This window comes from Coregonus clupeaformis, chromosome 26 (assembly GCF_020615455.1).
Source record: "Coregonus clupeaformis isolate EN_2021a chromosome 26, ASM2061545v1, whole genome shotgun sequence".
Lineage (NCBI taxonomy): Eukaryota > Metazoa > Chordata > Actinopteri > Salmoniformes > Salmonidae > Coregonus > Coregonus clupeaformis.
Window position 1 is genome coordinate 11,551,555 of NC_059217.1, and position 18,670 is coordinate 11,570,224.

Here is an 18,670-nt window from a genome sequence, read left to right on the forward strand (position 1 = left end):
TTGATAGGATGTTCAAATCTCACAATGGCTCAACAGTAAATAATATGATAATTTTGATTAATTTCAGTTGTTAGTATTGAAGATGGTCACCAAGACTATGTACGATGTGCTTTTCTCAAGTGGTAAAATGTATAATGAATCATGTGACAAAATTACTATTTATAGGGGAAGTAGAATTCAGTCTAATATCCATTATACTGAATTGTTACATTCACAAATGCTTCTTCTAGGCAAACAGGATAACCACTATCCTGAAATTAGTACACGAAGCTATTTGGGCATGGTATTTTGGAGATTTGTTTGGGGGGTAGGTACATCTTCCCATTCTAAATCAACTAATATGGTAGCTTAATGACTTTAATTTGTACTATTATGATAACATTGTGCCACCAGTAGGAGTAGTAACACCAATTAGCAATATTTGGTAAATTAAGATTTTCTGAAATGAAGGCCACAAATGCTCAAATCTAAAGTCATCAACCCTTAAAAAATTACTTACTTAAGTGATATGATTAAGTAATTTTGCTCACAATGTTATTTGCCTTAATTTAATTTGACTAACACCAATTGACACTTTGGATTTAGACACACCAAATTATTAATTTGGCAAAAAGGCACATGTTTACATGGCCTTAAATCTGCAGATTTAATCTGAAGCCATTTCCAAAGCCTCCAACATTGTCTCTCACTACCGCAAGTCAACATTTGCACAGGAACTCCTAGAAGGGGAAAATTATATACAACCAGCCACTGTCACAAGATGGAACTCTCAACTGAAATTTTCTATGCGGATGAAGAACAGCTTGACACACCAAGCTTTTCATCCACAAGAAGTATGTCCTCACTGATGCTGTGGACATTCTAACCCCGTTTGAGGTTGCCACAGATTGCTGCGTGCAAGGATCATCGTCACACCAAGCTACATCATTCCATGCATCAGAGGTATGACTGAACATCTAACCAATTGCTCCACAATGGAAAGCTTGTTAAAAACCTGAAACAAGCAATTGACAAGCGCTTGACTATGGTGCAATGCCACTGAGAAGGCTGCCTTTACTGCAGACATCAAACGTCTTGTCAGAAAGTTCAACAGCACTACACAGGATGTCCCACACGGTGAGCCACCACCACCAGCGAAGAAAAGTCGATTGGACACACTGTTTGGTTTCATGGAACAAACAAGCACGGCTGCATGTACTCCAAACCTCATCTCCCCATATCTTCCACCAACTACTGATCCACTGAAATTCTGGAATACACAGTCATACATACCCAACAATGAGCAGAGTTGCTGCTGAGTACCTACATAACCCAGCATCCTTTGCAGCTGTGGAGATGCTTTTCAGCATTGGAGGGCCTATCTTCAGACCAGATCACTCCTCAATGTCCAACTAGCTTTTTGAAACCCTGATGTTTTTTTAAACGTAACATGGCAATCTTGTCCTCTTTCAGAAAACACCAATTTAATGTATGGGCTGCATATTGTGATAAAAAAATGAAGTAAGACTTATAGATGTTAAGTTGTTTGTTATTTCAAATGTAACTACTAAGTACAATACATTCACAACTATTTTCAAATGCATCCAAATAATTCAAATATTTTCGGGAAAATACTGTCTTTCAAATATGTCTAATGGTATGTATTTGAATAAATTATAAATACATGCCAATACTTTCCTAATTGTATTTTCAAATACATTTCAAAATTCAAGTACTTGTTTTTTCAATTAAAAGTTATCTAAATAGTTGTTTTGAAATGTATTGAAAAGTAATTGAAATACCTGAAATAGTATTTGAACCCAGGTCTGCATCATAATCATAAAAAAATGAATTTTAATAGCCTTCTTTTTTTTATTGATCTATACTCACTATCTAACATAAAAAATAATAGATATATATCTCCAAAACATGTCACTACACCTCTACACATCACCAGTGGGACAAGCTAGTCCCCAGTAGTTTCTACAATGCATACACATACTTCTGTTGCAATATAAAGGATTTACAACAGAATGACCCTATTGCAATAGAGCGGCCATAAAATGTGTGAGTGTAGGTCTACTCCACACAAATGGTTAAAGTCAATAAGTAGGTAGTCTGTCATTATATTTCCATACTCACACGTTTGTACTGTTTGCTTACAGGATGCTACCACCTGCTGGTTACAGTTGGCACCATTGTTCCTGTGTCACTTCCTGCTACCTACCTCATGTACATGGATGCCACGGTAGTTTCCATGTGATGTTACGGTCAATACTACCAATACCACGGATGACTTCATCTTTAATTGTGAGGAGCATAGACTGAAAAAGGTACATTTACATTTTAATCATTTAGCAGACACTCTTATCCAGAGCGACTTACAGTTAGTGAATACATATATTTTTCTATACTGGCCCCCCGTGGGAATCGAACCCACAACCCTGGCGTTGCAAACGCCATGCTCTATCAACTGAGCTACATCCCTGCCGGCCATTCCCTCCCCTACCCTTGACAACGCTGGGCCAATTGAGCACCGCCCATGAGTCTCCCGGTCGCAGCCGGCTGCGACAGAGCCTGGATTCGAACCAGGATCTCTAGTGGCACAGTTAGCACTGCGATGCAGTGCCTTAGACCACTGCGCCACTCAGGAGCCTGTTGGCATCAACAGGAATATGACCGTGCTGGACCTATCAGAAAACAACATCAGAAATGTATCTCTTGATGCATTTTCTAATCTGGAGGACCGGCCCTTCTCAATCTCAACTGTGTCAACAAAAAAGGTGAAACACATATCGCTGAAGGTGCCTTCAAAAATCTGACAAACCTGCAAGACCTAAGACTTAATTGCAATGGCCTCATCAAAAATTCCTCAAAATCTCCCACTCATTCTGGATAAACTCATGCTAGAAAATAACAAGATCAATTTCTCGAACATGAGCTACCTCGCCGGTATACAACATGTGAAGGAGCTGTACTTATCCAAAAATTGCTATTACTGGAATCCCTGTGAGACTGACTTTACCATTGGAAACGGCACCTTCTCATTATTGAATAACTTGAAGGTTTTGATGTTGGCCTATAATAATTTAACTCAACTTCTGAAAGTACTGCCAAGCTCTATACAAATATTACACCTTGATTCAAACAAGATACAGCAAAGGCTTGTCAGACATCCTGGAATCCTGGAATTACAGGGAAACTGTCCAAGATGCTCCAATGCTCCATATCCTTGTGTTCCCTGCCCTAATGATTCTCTGGATATTCATCCTTATGCATTTCATGGTCTTACACAGTTACAGACACTGCACCTAGCAGGCAACTCACTTCGTTTCATCAATAACTTGTGGTTTGAGAGCTTGAACAATCTTACACATCTGTTCCTATATTTTAATTACTTAGCAAATTGTATCACCAATGGAATTTTTTTTAGCTATCTACCAAAACTAGACAATATTGATTTTTCATTTAATTATGATTTGCTTGCCTACCCTGAAACCCTACAGCTTTCAAAAAACGTTTCACAATTGGTGTCTCTTACAACATTACATAAAATTGTTTTTGTTTTTAGGGAAATTCATTCAGAAACGCTCAGACCACTTATGAACTCAAAAATCTTTCAGTGTTGAACATCGGATCAAACTTAATTGTTCGCTCTGATTCCCCCATATTCAGCAAATTCTCAAACTCAAGTCTCAAAGTAATTTATCTTGCAGAAAACAGGCTTTATCCACTTCCAGTGAATGAGTCCCCAGGTTGTGGCATAGGAAGCAACTTAAATTCAGTGTTGTACACATCGCCACTAACTGGGTATTATTCAAATTCAAGGGACTTTTCTTACGGATTAAATCACAACCTTGTGAAGCCAGAATGCTTTATCTCTGATCCAGTGGTGATTTTAGCATGTAATTCTTGGTGGGTGTCACACCCTGGCTCTGGGACTCTATATGTTGAGCCAGGGTGTGTTCATTCTATGTGGTTTATTTCTATGTTGGGGGTTCTGGTTTGTTGTTTTCTATGTTTGCCTTAGTGACTCCCAATCAGAGGCAACGAGTGTCAGCTGTTGGCTGGTTGTCTCTGATTGGGAGCCATATTTAACTGTCTGTTTTTCACTTTGTGTTTGTGGGTTTTTGTTCCGTGTCGGTATTTGTTACCGTTGGACGTTACGAGTCGTTTATTGTTTTGTTCGTGCTTTATTAAATAAAGTCTAAACATGTTCGTTCAACACGCTGCGCATTGGTCTACTTCTCTCCCTGACGATCGTGACAGAAAAACCCACCAAAACTGGACCAAGCAGCGTGTCCAGGAGCCATCGCCAGGGGAATCGCTTGCAGATCTCCGTGGCAACCTCGACTGGGTCCAGCCTTGTAAAGAGCAGAGTGGATGGACTTGGGAACAGTGGAGGAAGAGTCTAGACTGGGTCAAGCCTAATGAAGAGCAGAATGGCTGGAATTGGGGGGCAGAAGAGCAGAGAGTTGGGCAGAGAACGATAGAGGCCTGGCCCACGGGGAGGAGAGACCCCCCAGAACATTTTTAGGGGGGCTCACGACGTCGGGGCAGCAGGAGGCCGCGATAGAGCGGTCCAGCGGGTTAGCAGAGGAGGCCGCCAGGTTACGGGGGCCACTGGTCGAAGAGGGGATGGAAGGTAGAGAGGCACGGCGAGAGGTACTGGGGTGTGTTACCAGTCCGGTCCGGCCCGTTCCAGATCCCGATGTAGGGCCAGTGGTGTGTGTCCCCAGTACGGTCCGGTCTGTTCCTGCTCCCCGCACCAAGTCAGTGGTGCGTCCGTCAGCCCGGCTCGGCCCGTTCCTGCTCCCGCACCAAGTCAGTGGTGCGCTCGTCAACCGGCTCGGCTCGTTTCCTGCTCCCGCACCAAGTCAGTGGTGCGCTCCGTCAGCCTGGTAAGGCCCGTTCCTCCTCCACGCACCAAGCCAGTGGTGTGCTTCGTCAGTCGGTGAGGCCCGTTCCGGCTCCACGCACCAAGCCAGGGGGTGCGCATCGTCAGCCCGGTCCGGCCCGTCGCTGCTCCACGCACCAAGCCAGGGTGCGCATCGTCAGCCCGGTCTGGCCCGTTGCTGCTCCACGCACCGCCAGGGGTGCGAGTCATCAGTCCGGTGAGGCCCGTTCGGCTCCACGCACCAAGCCAGGGGTGCATATCGTCAGCCCGGTCCGCCCGTTGCTGCTCCCACGCACCAAGCCAGGGGGTGCGCGACAGCCAGGTACGGTCCTTTCCTGCCTCACGCACCAAGCCTGGGGTGCGCGTCGTCAGTCCGGCACAACCCGTGCCTGGGTCATCGAGTGCCAAATGAGGTACCGCTTTATTGCTCCCCAACGGAGCTGAAGCTAGCCGCTCCTGCCTACGTCCCAGGTCGGCTCCAGCCAGCGGGGCCAGACCGGACCAGGGGCGCTATGGGGGGTTTATTGGAGGGTGGTGGGCAAGCCCGGAGCCAGAACCGCCGCCGAGGAGGAGTGCCCACCCAGCCCTCCCCTATTTTTCTCTGGTTGAGGCGCGGTCGCAGTCCGCGCCTTTAGGGGGGGGGTACTGTCACACCCTGGCTCTGGGACTCTATATGTTGAGCCAGGGTGTGTTCATTCTATGTGGTTTATTTCTATGTTGGGGGTTCTGGTTTGTTGTTTTCTACGTTTGCCTTAGTGACTCCCAATCAGAGGCAACGAGTGTCAGCTGTTGGCTGGTTGTCTCTGATTGGGAGCCATATTTAACTGTCTGTTTTTCACTTTGTGTTTGTGGGTTTTTGTTCCGTGTCGGTATTTGTTACCGTTGGACGTTACGAGTCGTTTATTGTTTTGTTCGTGCTTTATTAAATAAAGTCTAAACATGTTCGTTCAACACGCTGCGCATTGGTCTACTTCTCTCCCTGACGATCGTGACAGTGGGGCAAAACAAACTAATACAAGTGGGATGCATGCCAGCAAAGCCACTACACAACACAACACTAAACAGTACATTAATTGCACTATAACGGTGACAAACGGTGCCCACAAACTGTTAGGGCCTACATAAAGCTGTCCCAACAGCAGAGTCCCAAAAGCAGTCCCAACATCTTACCACTGCTACACCTGGCTATCAGCGGAGCCTTGTCTGGCAGTGAAAAAGTTCATTCAGCCTCATTTACTGCCTTAAAAAAAAAACATAGCTGGTATGGCTGACTTGCTTAAACAAATGTGGTTTCTACTGACAATTGAGATGTACAACCTATGGCATAAGGGGACGACAAGCGGATAAGAGGCAATCCGTAATTTCAAATAAGACATTAATGAGTGAGCTAGGACGGACGTAGTCAATATAACTATTTGTTTAGCACTTTTGAAATGTACTGCGACATAATTCAGAACATGGGCCGTTCTTACAGTGTTCTCCCTGTACACCAAGTCAGAACCGTAGGATAAATAAAGGGGGCATATATGCAGTCAACGAAAGCTCTTACAATATTCGATTATTACATTTCTCTAAAACAGGTTATAGCCTACATGTGCACCACTAACTCAGAACAGTAGGTGAAATTAAGAGGGGAAAATAGACAAAATTATTAGGGTGAGGCACATGGGCTACTAACAGCTTACTACACAAGATACACTTAGTATTACTTTCTTAGCTACAGTATACACATCTCCCTGGCATATTACATAATTTATGCAGCAGCATACAATAAATTTTTGGACTCACCTTGTTGTGCTGTGCTCACTTGAACAGGAAGGTGAGGCGACGGTCCTTCGTTGGCAAATTTTGTCATCAAAGTCTGGCATTTTCTGGATTTATGATGCTTTCAAGACAACTGGGAACTCTGAAAAAAACAAGGTTGAATCATGATGACGTCCGTGATCTTCAGGTCGTAGCTCTAGAAAGAGGCCTGAGCTCCGGATTTACAATTCCGAGTTGGATGACCGCTCAAAACGTATTTTCCCAGTCAGAGCTCGTTTTTTCCTGAGTTCCCAGTTGTCTTGAACTCACTGAAGTCAAGTTTTCGCAGTTCCGAGTTAACAGTCGTTTTGAGCGAGGCACAAATCATGCTTCATTGACAGCATGGCCAATGTTTGAATGTTTATCATTTTTAACTTGTAAAAGAGACCCTTAATCCCAGATTTGGGACCACACAGACACTCTACTGAATAACAGGCTTGTGATTGCTTTGCCAGTAGATTGTCGACTTGATTCATGATGATGACTGCTAGCTAAGATTTTGAATGTATGATATTGACATGATCAGTCCAATCAAAGCTACTGTAGATATAATGTGATTTGACGTCATTTTATCTGTGGCCAATGACCTTGAGCCTTCTTGGATGGGCACTTCTAATGTAACTCTATGGCAGCACCCAAGGGAATTGAATGTTTTAGCTCTACCCTTAGGCTTGGCGGTGATGTAGTGTCCCCATGAGTGACAGAACACTGAGCCAATCACGGCACAACTAGAGAACATTACCAACACCTACGCTCCGTATTTTCCGCTGGCTGCCCCACCACCACAGAAAGCACTGTGCTAGGCTGAAACACCTGCATTTTGGAGCTGCCTTACTCAAGAAAGCAAAAAAGAGACTATGTATGCGGCTTTATTAACTCAAAGATATTTTTATTTTTTACATTGTTTGCAAACTGATATGTGACACTTATTAATGCCAAAATAACATGCAAAACAGGCAAGCCCCACCTGCCCTAAATGACGGGTCGCCACTGGTTGCGTTAATCGAAACTGGACATTCTAAATAAGTGTTCTAATCACACCGGTTTGAGCGTACGCTGCAGGGACCACTGTAGAATGATTACACCCATTTGTTGGTACTTGTGAAAACGTTAATTGTTTCATTAGTTATTTCAATGTTAAGTTCCTCCTCCCATTTTTGTTTAATATAGTTTGTAGAGTGTTCCTTTGAGGATAGAATACTCAAGTAAAGATTTTAAATAGTTTATTTGATAATCCCCAAGTTGTATGCGTTAGTGAATACTTGGATCAATTTCTGGGATGCCCGAGGGTCAATCACTTTTATTTCTTTTAAAAAGTAGTGTCGAACATGTAGATACCTGTAAAAATCCTGTTTATCCAAGCCATGTTTTTCACTTAGGTCCTGGAAGTTCTCTAGATCCCCCATTCCTTATAATTGTACAAAATGATGTGATGCCTTTTTACATCCACTGTTTAAATCTGCTATTCTGAATTGCAAGGATAAAGCTGGGGTCGTATGCGGGCCAGCTCAGCAGTTTGACCTCTCTGTCTAACTGAATTTGCTTAACTACCCTAAACCATGTCTTCAGAGAGAAATTAATCCACTGATTTTGTATTTTGTATATTTCTACTACCATGTCCTTATTACCCAAAACTGACTGTATGGGTATCTCTGTCAAAGTAGTCTCGATGTCTCACCATTTGTTTTCATATTCTGAAATGCACCAACACACCAAAGGTCTCAACTGGTCATGAAAATAACATTTGAATGAAAATATGTAATTCATTGTTTTTAATATGTTGGTAACTGTTTTTCAGAAAATCCATCATGGGGGAAGTTGGGTACTGTGGTAAATGTATTCATTTTATGCAAATGTTGGCACATTTAAATTGTTATATAGTTCATAAACTAGTTATATAATTATACAACCTTTTTATATTTATTTTATTATTGTAATAATTATAATGTTTTTCTTTTGTTGTTACATGTACATTCTACACACATTTTACATACGTTTTTACAGAAGTTACATAGCAAGAATAAAGTAATTTGATATTTTTATATACATTACATCTAGATAGATAGTATTTATAAGAGGGCGGTATACGGAGATGGGAGCTGAGGGGTGGATTGAAAAGGTCATGCTCTATAACAGTTATTACTGAAAACACAATGTATAATGTATGTTTTCTATTTGCCATATACAGTATTTTTCAACTGTGCTGTGATGTTTCACATAAATTCTTAACATGTCTTCTCACATAGTATCTACAGATTGTAAGTTAAAGATAAATATTTTTACTGAAAGTATTATTATATTGTTGATTGATTGGCTATGGTTTTTCAAATCTCCCAACAGTGCTGTTGGGGTTAAATTTGAGATAAATGTGATTATTTTTTTTGCCATTCCTGAACCTGTGACCAGAAACAAGCTACATAGGGGCAATACCAAAACAAGTGATCCAATGATTCTGTCTCTTCGCAGCAAAATATGCAGAGCTGAGATTGTTGTATGCCCCATATACATAACATTATGTTTGTGGCAAGAATGTTGTATAATAACCTAAATTGAAAAACTCTAAGTTTTGAATCAAGCATATCAGTTCAGAAACCATGTGCCACGGAATCGGGCACTTCAAAAATCTCTTCCCAACTATTTTGAAACCTGTATGGAGTCATTTTGGTCCTCAATTAAAGCTGATATATATTTTTATCTGTGCTTTTTTGTTGGGGGGGGGGTTCCAAGTCCCATACCTTCTCCCCCTTCCACTTGCCTCTGTCGTGGCATGACCTTCATTAATCTCAAGACTGTTATTTCTCTATTTAACTAACTATGTTTAATTGTTACCCGATTAAATTAGTCATGTAACAATGAACTCATTCGGATTTGGGGCACCATGGAAGGTATATATCTATTACATCGATAAACAGTAAACTTATTAATCATTACCTCATATCATATCATAATTCTGAACGTCGTATCCTCCTTGCCTCTGCAAAAAACCCAGCCTTACTTATGATTCAGTACTACAATTTTTTTTTAAATTATTTATTTACAAGCTAACTAAATGGTAATACAGGATAACATACACACTTATTACATTAACAACATGTCCCTGGCGGTAGGACGGTGTCAGGCGCAGGACACAGAACTGAGTAAATATCTAACTTTACTCACGAAAACAACAAATCAAATTTCCACGCAGGGAAATACAACAGCTCACAGCAGTATACAACACCAAACAAAGATGAGGGAACCAGAGGGTTAAATAGGGAAACAAATTAACGTGATGGGAACCAGGTGTGTACAATACAGACAAAACAAATGGAAAACAGAAATGTAGATCGGTGGCAGCTAAAAATAATAATAATAATAATATGCCATTTAGCAGACGCTTTTATCCAAAGCGACTTACAGTCATGCGTGCATACATTTTTTGTTGTTGTGTATGAAACGTCTGGGGGATAGCTAGAAAGCAGGTGACGATGTCCGCCGATAGCCGCCCGCACAAGGAGAGGCACCAACTTCGGCGGAAGTCGTGACAGTACCCCCCCTGACGCACGGCTCCAGCTGCGCGTCGACACTGACCTCGGGAACGACCCGGAGGACGAGGCGCAGGACGATCCGGGTGGAGATGGTGAAATTCCTGTAGTATGGAAGGGTCCAGGATGTCCTCCACCGGCACCCAGCATCGCTCCTCCGGACCGTACCCCTCCCACTCCACGAGGTACTGAAGGCCCCTCGCTCGACGTCTTTAGTCCATAATGGCTCGCAGAGTATACGCCGGGTCGATGTCCAGCGGGGGCGGAGGAACCTCCCGTACCTCAGACTGCTGGAGCGGACCAGCCACCACCGGCCTGAGGAGAGACACATGGAACGAGGGGTTAATACGGCAATCAGGGGGGAGCTGTAACCTATAAAAAACCTCGTTCAGTCTCCTCAGGACTTTGAATGGCCCCACAAACCGTGGACCCAGGGCAGGGCAGGCGAAGGGGCAGGTTTCGGGTCGAGAGCCAGACCCGGTCCCCCGGTGCATACACCGGGACCTCACTGTGGTGGCGGTCGGCGCTCGCCTTCTTTTGCCTGATGGCCCATTGCAGGATCACATGGGCAGTGTCCCAGGTCTCCTCTGAGCGCCGAAACCATTCATCCACCGAGACCCCCAGACGTTCCATAAACACCCTCCAGACCCTTGATGTGAACTGGGGACCCCGATCAGACACTATATCCTCAGGCACCCCGTAGTGCCGGACGACGTGGGTAAACAGAGCTTCCGCAGTCTGTAGGGCCGTAGGGAGACCGGGCAAAGGAAGGAGATGGCAGGACTTAGAAAACCGATCCACAACGACCAGGATCGTGGTGTTACGATGACGTACGTGTTATGTGACGGAGGAAGATCCATCACGAAGTCCACCGATAGGTGTGACCACGGCCGTTGTGGAACGGGTAGGGGTTGTAATTTCCCTCTGGGCAGAGCTGGAGGAAACATAAACCCTCACGTCCTTAGCTAAAGTGGGCCACCAGTACTTCCCACTAAGACAGCGCAGTGTCCGACCGATGCCAGGATGACCAGAGGAGGGTGACGTGTGGGCCCAACAGATCAATCGATCGCGGACATCAAACAGAACGTACAGATGCCCAACCGGACACTGGGTGGGAGTGGGCTCCGTACGTAACGCCTGAATGATGTCCGCGTCAACCTCCCATACCACCGTGGTTGGAGTCAGCCAATTACGCACGGCTGAAATGCGGTTCATTCTCCATCTCCACCCCTGACACGGACAGGCGGTACCCTAGAAAGGAGACGGACTGTTGGAAGAACAGACATTTCTCAGCCTTGACGTACAGGTCATGCTCCAACAGTCGACCAAGCACCTTGCGCACCAGGGACACATGCTCGGCGCGTGTAGCGGAGTATATGAGAATGTCATCTATATACACCACTACACCCTGCCCATGCAGGTCCCTGAAGATCTCGTCTACAAAGGATTGGAAGACTGATGGAGCATTCATCAACCCGTACGGCATGACGAGGTACTCATAGTGCCCAGAAGTGGTACTAAATGCCGTCTTCCTCTCATCCCCCTCCCGGATACGCACCAGGTTGTACGCGCTCCTGAGATCCAGTTTTGTGAAGAAGCGCCAGGTTGTAGTTTTAAAATGCAAACCAACTGGAGGAGATTATCTATAAAGTGTAGCTTAAAATAAGTAACCAAATCTCAGTGGCCCAGGTACTGTTTCATCTGTCAACTAACGACACTCATTGCACTATGCACCTGAGGTTATGGCAGGTAGCCTATATCCAGGCTATAAAAGTATGCCACATTTTTATGTTACAGTGTGGCATGTGGGGTAATGTTAAAGACTCAGGCTTAGTTTTAGTACCAGGTGAGGTCCATTATCAGATCTGACCCATATGATTGAGTCATTGAAACCCATGTCACCGTCAAACACATACATAGCACTTCTTTAATGGGTTTGAGAAGGGACAGGGCTTGACATTTAATGTGAACTCAACGTGAGCTCTATTAATATTAATTGTCGTTTGTATCTCACAATCTCTAGTTCTCTTCGTCAATTCAAGCCCCATGCCAGAGTGGACCTCCCTGGTGCATTCCATCAGTCAAAGTTATGTGTATAGGGCTATTCTTTCAGACACTTTTGTATCCACCTTTCATGCAGAATGGCTAGTGGCTTCAGCCGTAAGCTGTGTCCTAGTTGCAAAACATCAAAGAAGTGCAAGTTCTGTGGTGCAGAAATACAGCTAAAGGTAAAGTAAGAGGCCCAAAAAATGAAGGAACAGATTAATGGGAAAATAAGACAATGAAACATGGAAGATATGCAACCTTGGTTAATGCAGCAAACAAGCTGGTAAGCTTTATTATGTTTTCCCCGAAAAATATTTCTGCATTTCTAGCGTAGGGAAATGATAGGCCCTATGCACTTATTTGTTGTTCTCTCATTGTGGTCCTCTGTAGCTCAATTGGTAGAGCATGGCGCTTGTAACGCCAGGGTAGTGGGTTCGATCCCAAGGACCGCCCATATATAAAAATGTATGCGCGCACATGACTGTAAGTCGCTTTGGATAAAAGCGTCTGCTAAATGGCATATTATTATTATTTAAGACTGTAAATCTAAATGTCATTATTTGACTGATATTTGTTGTGTTTCTGGAAGTTATTTTGTCATGAATGATTCCAGGTACATAGGTTCCACAAGGTAGGAGTGTACCCCTTGCTACTCCTCAGCAAGAGGAAAAAAGGATAACATGTTGTCGTCAACTGCACTTTGTCCTCACAGTGGTATGATGAATCAAACCTCAATGGCAGCAATTCAAAGGTTGTATGAGGCAATTGTGAAAGGTATTTGGACAGAAATATGTATGTTTGTCTACCTTAAGATTCTATCCTTCAACCACCACATCTGTCAGACTGTAAAAAAACAAATTATTCCACTTACGCAAATTCGCCAAAGTCAGCCCCTCCCTCTCCTGTCCTGCCGGCCGAAACTCTCATCCATGCTTTCATCTTCTCCCGGATAGACTATTGCAACTCACTACTCCCCGGCATCAACACAAGCTCCCTTGATAAGATCCAAATGGTTCAAAACTCAGCAGCCCATCTTCTAACCCACACTAAATCATGGCAGTATATCACCCCCATCCTCTGTGAACTCCACTGGCTCCCTGTCTCCCACCACATGAATTACAAGCCTTTGATACTGTGAACCATCAGATCCTCCTCTCCACCCTCTCCGAGCTGGGCATCTCCGGCGCGGCTCACTCTTGGATTGCGTCCTACCTGACCGGTCGCTCCTACCAAGTGGCGTGGCGAGAAGCTGTCTCCGCACCACATGCTCTCACCACTGGTGTCCCCCAGGGCTCAGTTCTAGGCCCTCTCCTATTCTCGCTATACACAAAGTCACTTGGCTCTGTCATATCCTCACATGGCCTCTCCTATCATTGCTACGCTGACGATACACAACTAATCTTCTCCTTTCCCCCTTCTGATAACCAGGTGGCGAATCGCATCTCTGCATGTCTGGCAGACATATCAGTATGGATGACGGATCACCACCTCAAGCTGAACCTTGGCAAGACGGAGCTGCTCTTCCTCCCGGGGAAGGACTGCCTGTTCCATGATCTCGCCATCACGGTTGACAACTCCGTTGTGTCCTCCTCCCAGAGTGCGAAGAGCCTTGGCATGACCCTGGACAACACCCTGTCGTTCTCCGCTAACATCAAGGCGGTGACCCGATCCTGCAGGTTCATGCTCTACAACATTCGGAGAGTACGACCCTGCCTTACACAGGAAGCGGCACAGGTCCTAATCCAGGCACTTGTCATCTCCCGTCTGGATTACTGCAACTCGCTGTTGGCTGGGCTCCCTGCCTGTGCCATTAAACCCCTACAACTCATCCAGAATGCTGCAGCCCGTCTGGTGTTCAACCTTCCCAAGTTCTCTCACGTCACCCCGCTCCTCCGCACACTCCACTGGCTTCCAGTTGAAGCTCGCATCTGTTACAAGACCATGGTGCTTGCCTATGGAGCTGTGAGGGGAACGGCACCTCCGTACCTTCAGGCTCTGATCAGTCCCTACACCCAAACGAGGGCATTGCGTTCATCCACCTCTGGCCTGCTGGCTCCCCTTCCTCTGTGGAAGCATAGTTCCCGCTCAGCCCAGTCAAAACTGTTTGCTGCTCTGGCACCCCAATGGTGGAACAAGCTCCCTCACGACGCCAGGACAGCGGAGTCACTCACCACCTTCCGGAGACATTTGAAACCCCACCTCTTTAAGGAATACCTGGGATAGGATAAAGTAATCCTTCTACCCCCCCAAAAAATATGGGGACAGCCAAATAACAATTTCTAAGAGTGTAGGCTAGGCATAGATGTACAATGAATAATGCAAATGACTGGCACGCTAACTTTATTAATGTTCTGATGTGTGGTGATTAAATACATACATGTATTTATTGTTTCAGAGTGTCCAGTGCATCCGGGGCAAACGATATTCCCTATCTTCTAAAAATCCACCTTTCCAGAAATAAATCTCTCACTGTTGCCGCTTGCTACAGACCCCCCTCAGCCCCCAGCTGTGCCCTGGACACCATATGTGAATTGATTGCCCCCCATCTATCCTCAGAGTTCGTACTGCTTGGTGACCTAAATTGGGATATGCTTAACACCCCGGCCATCCTACAATCTAAACTAGATGCCCTCAATCTCACTCAAATTATCAACGAACCTACCAGGTACAACCCTAAATATGGGTACCCTCATAGATATCATCCTGACTAACTTACCCTCTAAATACACCTCCGCTGTCTTCAACCAGGATCTCAGCGATCACTGCCTTATTGCCTGCGTCCGTGGTCAAACTACCACCCCTCATACATTTAAGTCATTTAGCAGACGCTCTTATCCAGAGCGACTTACAGTTAGTGAATACATCTTTTTTTTTATACTGGCCCCCCGTGGGAATCAAACCCACAACCCTGGCGTTGCAAACGCCATGCTCTATCAACTGAGCTACATCCCTGCCGGCCATTCCCTCCCCTACCCTGGACGACGCTGGGCCAATTGTGCGCCGCCCATGAGTCTCCCGGTCGCGGCCGGCTGCGACAGAGCCTGGATTCTAACCAGGATCTCTAGTGGCACAGTTTACACTGCGATGCAGTGCCTTAGACCACTGCGCCACTCAGGAGACATATCACTCATCACTGTCAAACGCTCCCAAAAACACTTCAGCGAGCAGGCCTTCCTAATTGACCTGGCCCAGGTATCCTGGATGGATATAGATCTCATTCCATCAGTAGAGGATGCCTGGTTGTTCTTTAAAAGTAATTTCCTCTCAATCTTAAATAGACATGCCCCATTCAAAAAATACAGAACTAAGAACAGATATAGCCCCTGGTTCTCCTCAGACTTGACTGCCCTTGACCAGCACAAAAACATCATGTGGCGTACTGCATTAGCATCAAATAGCCCCCGCGATATGCAACTTTTCAGGGAAGTTAGGAACCAATATACACAAGCAGTTAGGAAAGCAAAGGCTAACTTTTTCAAACAGAAATTTGCATCCTGTAGCACTAACTCCAAAAAGTTTTGGGACACTGTAAAGTCCATGGAAAATAAGAGCACTTCCTCCCAGCTGCCCACTGCACTGAGGCTAGGAAACACTATCACCACCGATAAATCTACAATAATCGAGAATTTCAACAAATATTTTGCTACGGCTGGCCATGCTTTCCACCTGGCTACCACTATCCCGGCCACCAGCTCTGAACCCTCCGCTGCAACTTGCCCATGCCCCCCCCGCTTCTCCTTCACACAAATCCAGACAGCTGATGTTCTAAAAGAGCTGCAAAATCTGGACCCCTTCAAATCATCTGGGCTAGACAATCTGGACCCTTTCTTTCTAAAACTAGCCGCCGAAATTGTCGCAACCCCTATTTCTAGCCTGTTCAACCTCTCTTTCGTAACGTCTGAGATCCCCAGAGATTGGAAAATTGCCGCGGTCATCCCCTTCTTCAAAGGGGGTGACACTCTAGATCCAAACTGTTACAGACCCATATCCATCCTGCCCTGCCTTTCAAAAGTTTTTGAAAGCCAAGTCAACAAACAGATCACCGACCATTTCGAATCCCACCGTACCTTCTCCGCTATGCAATCCGGTTTCCGAGCTGGTCATGGGTGCACTTCAGCCACGCTCAAGGTCCTAAACGATATTATAACCGCGATCGATAATAGACAGTACTGTGCAGCCGTTTTCATTGACCTGGCCAAGGCTTTCGACTCTGTCAACCACCGCATTCTTATTGGTTTCTCAAATGACTGCCTCGCCTGGTTCACCAACTACTTCTCAGATAGAGTTCAATGTGTCAAATCGGAGGGCCTGTTGTCTGGACCTATGGCAGTCTCTATGGGGGTGCCACAGGGTTCAATTCTTGGGCCGACTCTTTTCTCTGTGTATATCAATGACGTCGCTCTTGCTGCTGGTGACTCTCAGATCCACCTCTACGCAGACGACACCATTTTGTATACATCTGGCCCTTCATTGGACATTGTGTTAACAAACCTCCAAACGAGCTTCAATTCCATACAACACTCCTTCAGTAGCCTCCAACTGCTCTTAAACACTAGTAAAACTAAATGCATGCTCTTCAACTGAACGCTGCTTGCACCCGCCCACCCCACTAGAATCACTACTCTCGACGGGTCTGACCTAGAGTATGTGGACAACTACAAATATCTAGGTGTCTGGTTAGACTGTAAACTCTCCTTCCAGACTCACATTAAGAATCTCCAATCCAAAGTTAAATCTAGAATCGGTTTCCTATTTCGCAACAAAGCCTCCTTCACTCATGCTGCCAAACATGCCCTCGTAAAACTGACTATCCTACCGATCCTTGACTTCGGCGATGTCATTTACAAAATAGCCTCCAACACTCTACTTAGCAAATTGGATGTAGTCTATCACAGTGCCATCCGTTTTGTCTCCAAAGCCCCATATAATACCCACCACTGTGACCTGTACGCTCTTGTTGGCTGGTCCTCACTACATATTCGTCGCCAAACCCACTGGCTCCAGGCCATCTATAAATCACTGCTAGGCAAATCCCGCCTTATCTTAGCTCATTGGTCACCATAGCAACACCCACCCGTAGTCTGCGCTCCAGCGGGTATATCTCACTGGTCATCCCCAAAGCCAACACCTCCTTTGGCGCAATTCCTTCCAGTTCTCTGCTGCCAATGACTGGAACAAATTGCAAAATCTCTGAAGCTGGAGACACTTATCTCCCTCACTAACTTTAAGCATCAGTTGTCAGAGCACCTTACCGATCACTGCACCTGTACACAGCCCGTCTGAAATTAGCCCGCCCAACTACCTCATCCCTATATTGTTATTTATTTTGCTAATTTGTACCCCAGTATCTCTATTTGCACATCATCTCTTGCACATCTATCATTCCAGTGTTAATACTAATTGTAATTATTTTGCACTATAGCCTATTTTATTGCCTTACCTCCATAACTTGCTAAATTTGCACACACTGTATATATATGTATTTCTGTTGTATTTTCGACTTTGTTTTGTTTTACCCCATATATAACTCTGTGTTGTTGTTTTTATCGCACTGCTTTGCTTTATCTTGGCCAGGTCGCAGTTGTAAATGAGAACTTGTTCTCAACTGGTTTACCTGGTTAAATAAAGGTGAAATAAAAAAATAAAATAAAACATTTACGAAATTCTTGCCAATAGAACTTCGAAGGAGGTTAATAATCTGCAGTACATTGAAATTGACTGTATTTACAGGCTAATCCTAGTGCAACACCAATTGTTAACTTTCAGTGCATAGACCTTGTAGTTAAAGTGGCAATATGTAACTTTTTGGGTGGCCCGACAAAATTCACAGTTAAAGATATTTAATTCTACTTGAAAGCAAGTCTAAGAAGCAGTAGATCTGTTCTACATTATTCGTTATTTCTATGCTTCCTGTTCTTAAGTTTTGTTTTTGAGTCTTTTACTTTGGTTTTGTACACCAGCTTCAAACAGCTGACATGAGCAACCATGACATGATGGAGCGATTTCTGCATAGTGCAGCTTTAAATTAAACACAACATTTATATTTCTATATATTACATAATAAAGGGTCAGGAGCAGAAAGTGAGGTGGAAGCCATGCTCTGGATGGTATGTTTACTTCAACTAATCTCCTAGAATGAATTGAGGATATACTTTACACCCAACACCATATGTATTTGGACAGCGAAGCTAAAACGTACAGTTTGACTCTAAACTCCTGTCACGATCGTTTAAAGATTGGTCGAACCAAGGCGCAGCGTGATAAGCGTACATGTTTAATATAACTGTGCAAACACGACAAAACAACAAACAAACGATACGTGAAGTCTTAAGGTTCCACACAACAAACCTATACGGAACAAGATCCCACAACTAACAGGTGTCAAAAGGCTGCCTAAGTATGGACCCCAATCAGAGACAAC

The 18,670-nt window shown here is 44.5% G+C and overlaps 1 pseudogene; it reads left to right on the forward strand.

Moving 5' to 3' along the window:
- The first annotated feature begins 1,104 nt into the window (after positions 1 to 1,104).
- LOC121539847 lies at positions 1,105 to 18,228 on the forward strand (annotated as a pseudogene).
- Positions 18,229 to 18,670: the final 442 nt, after the last annotated feature.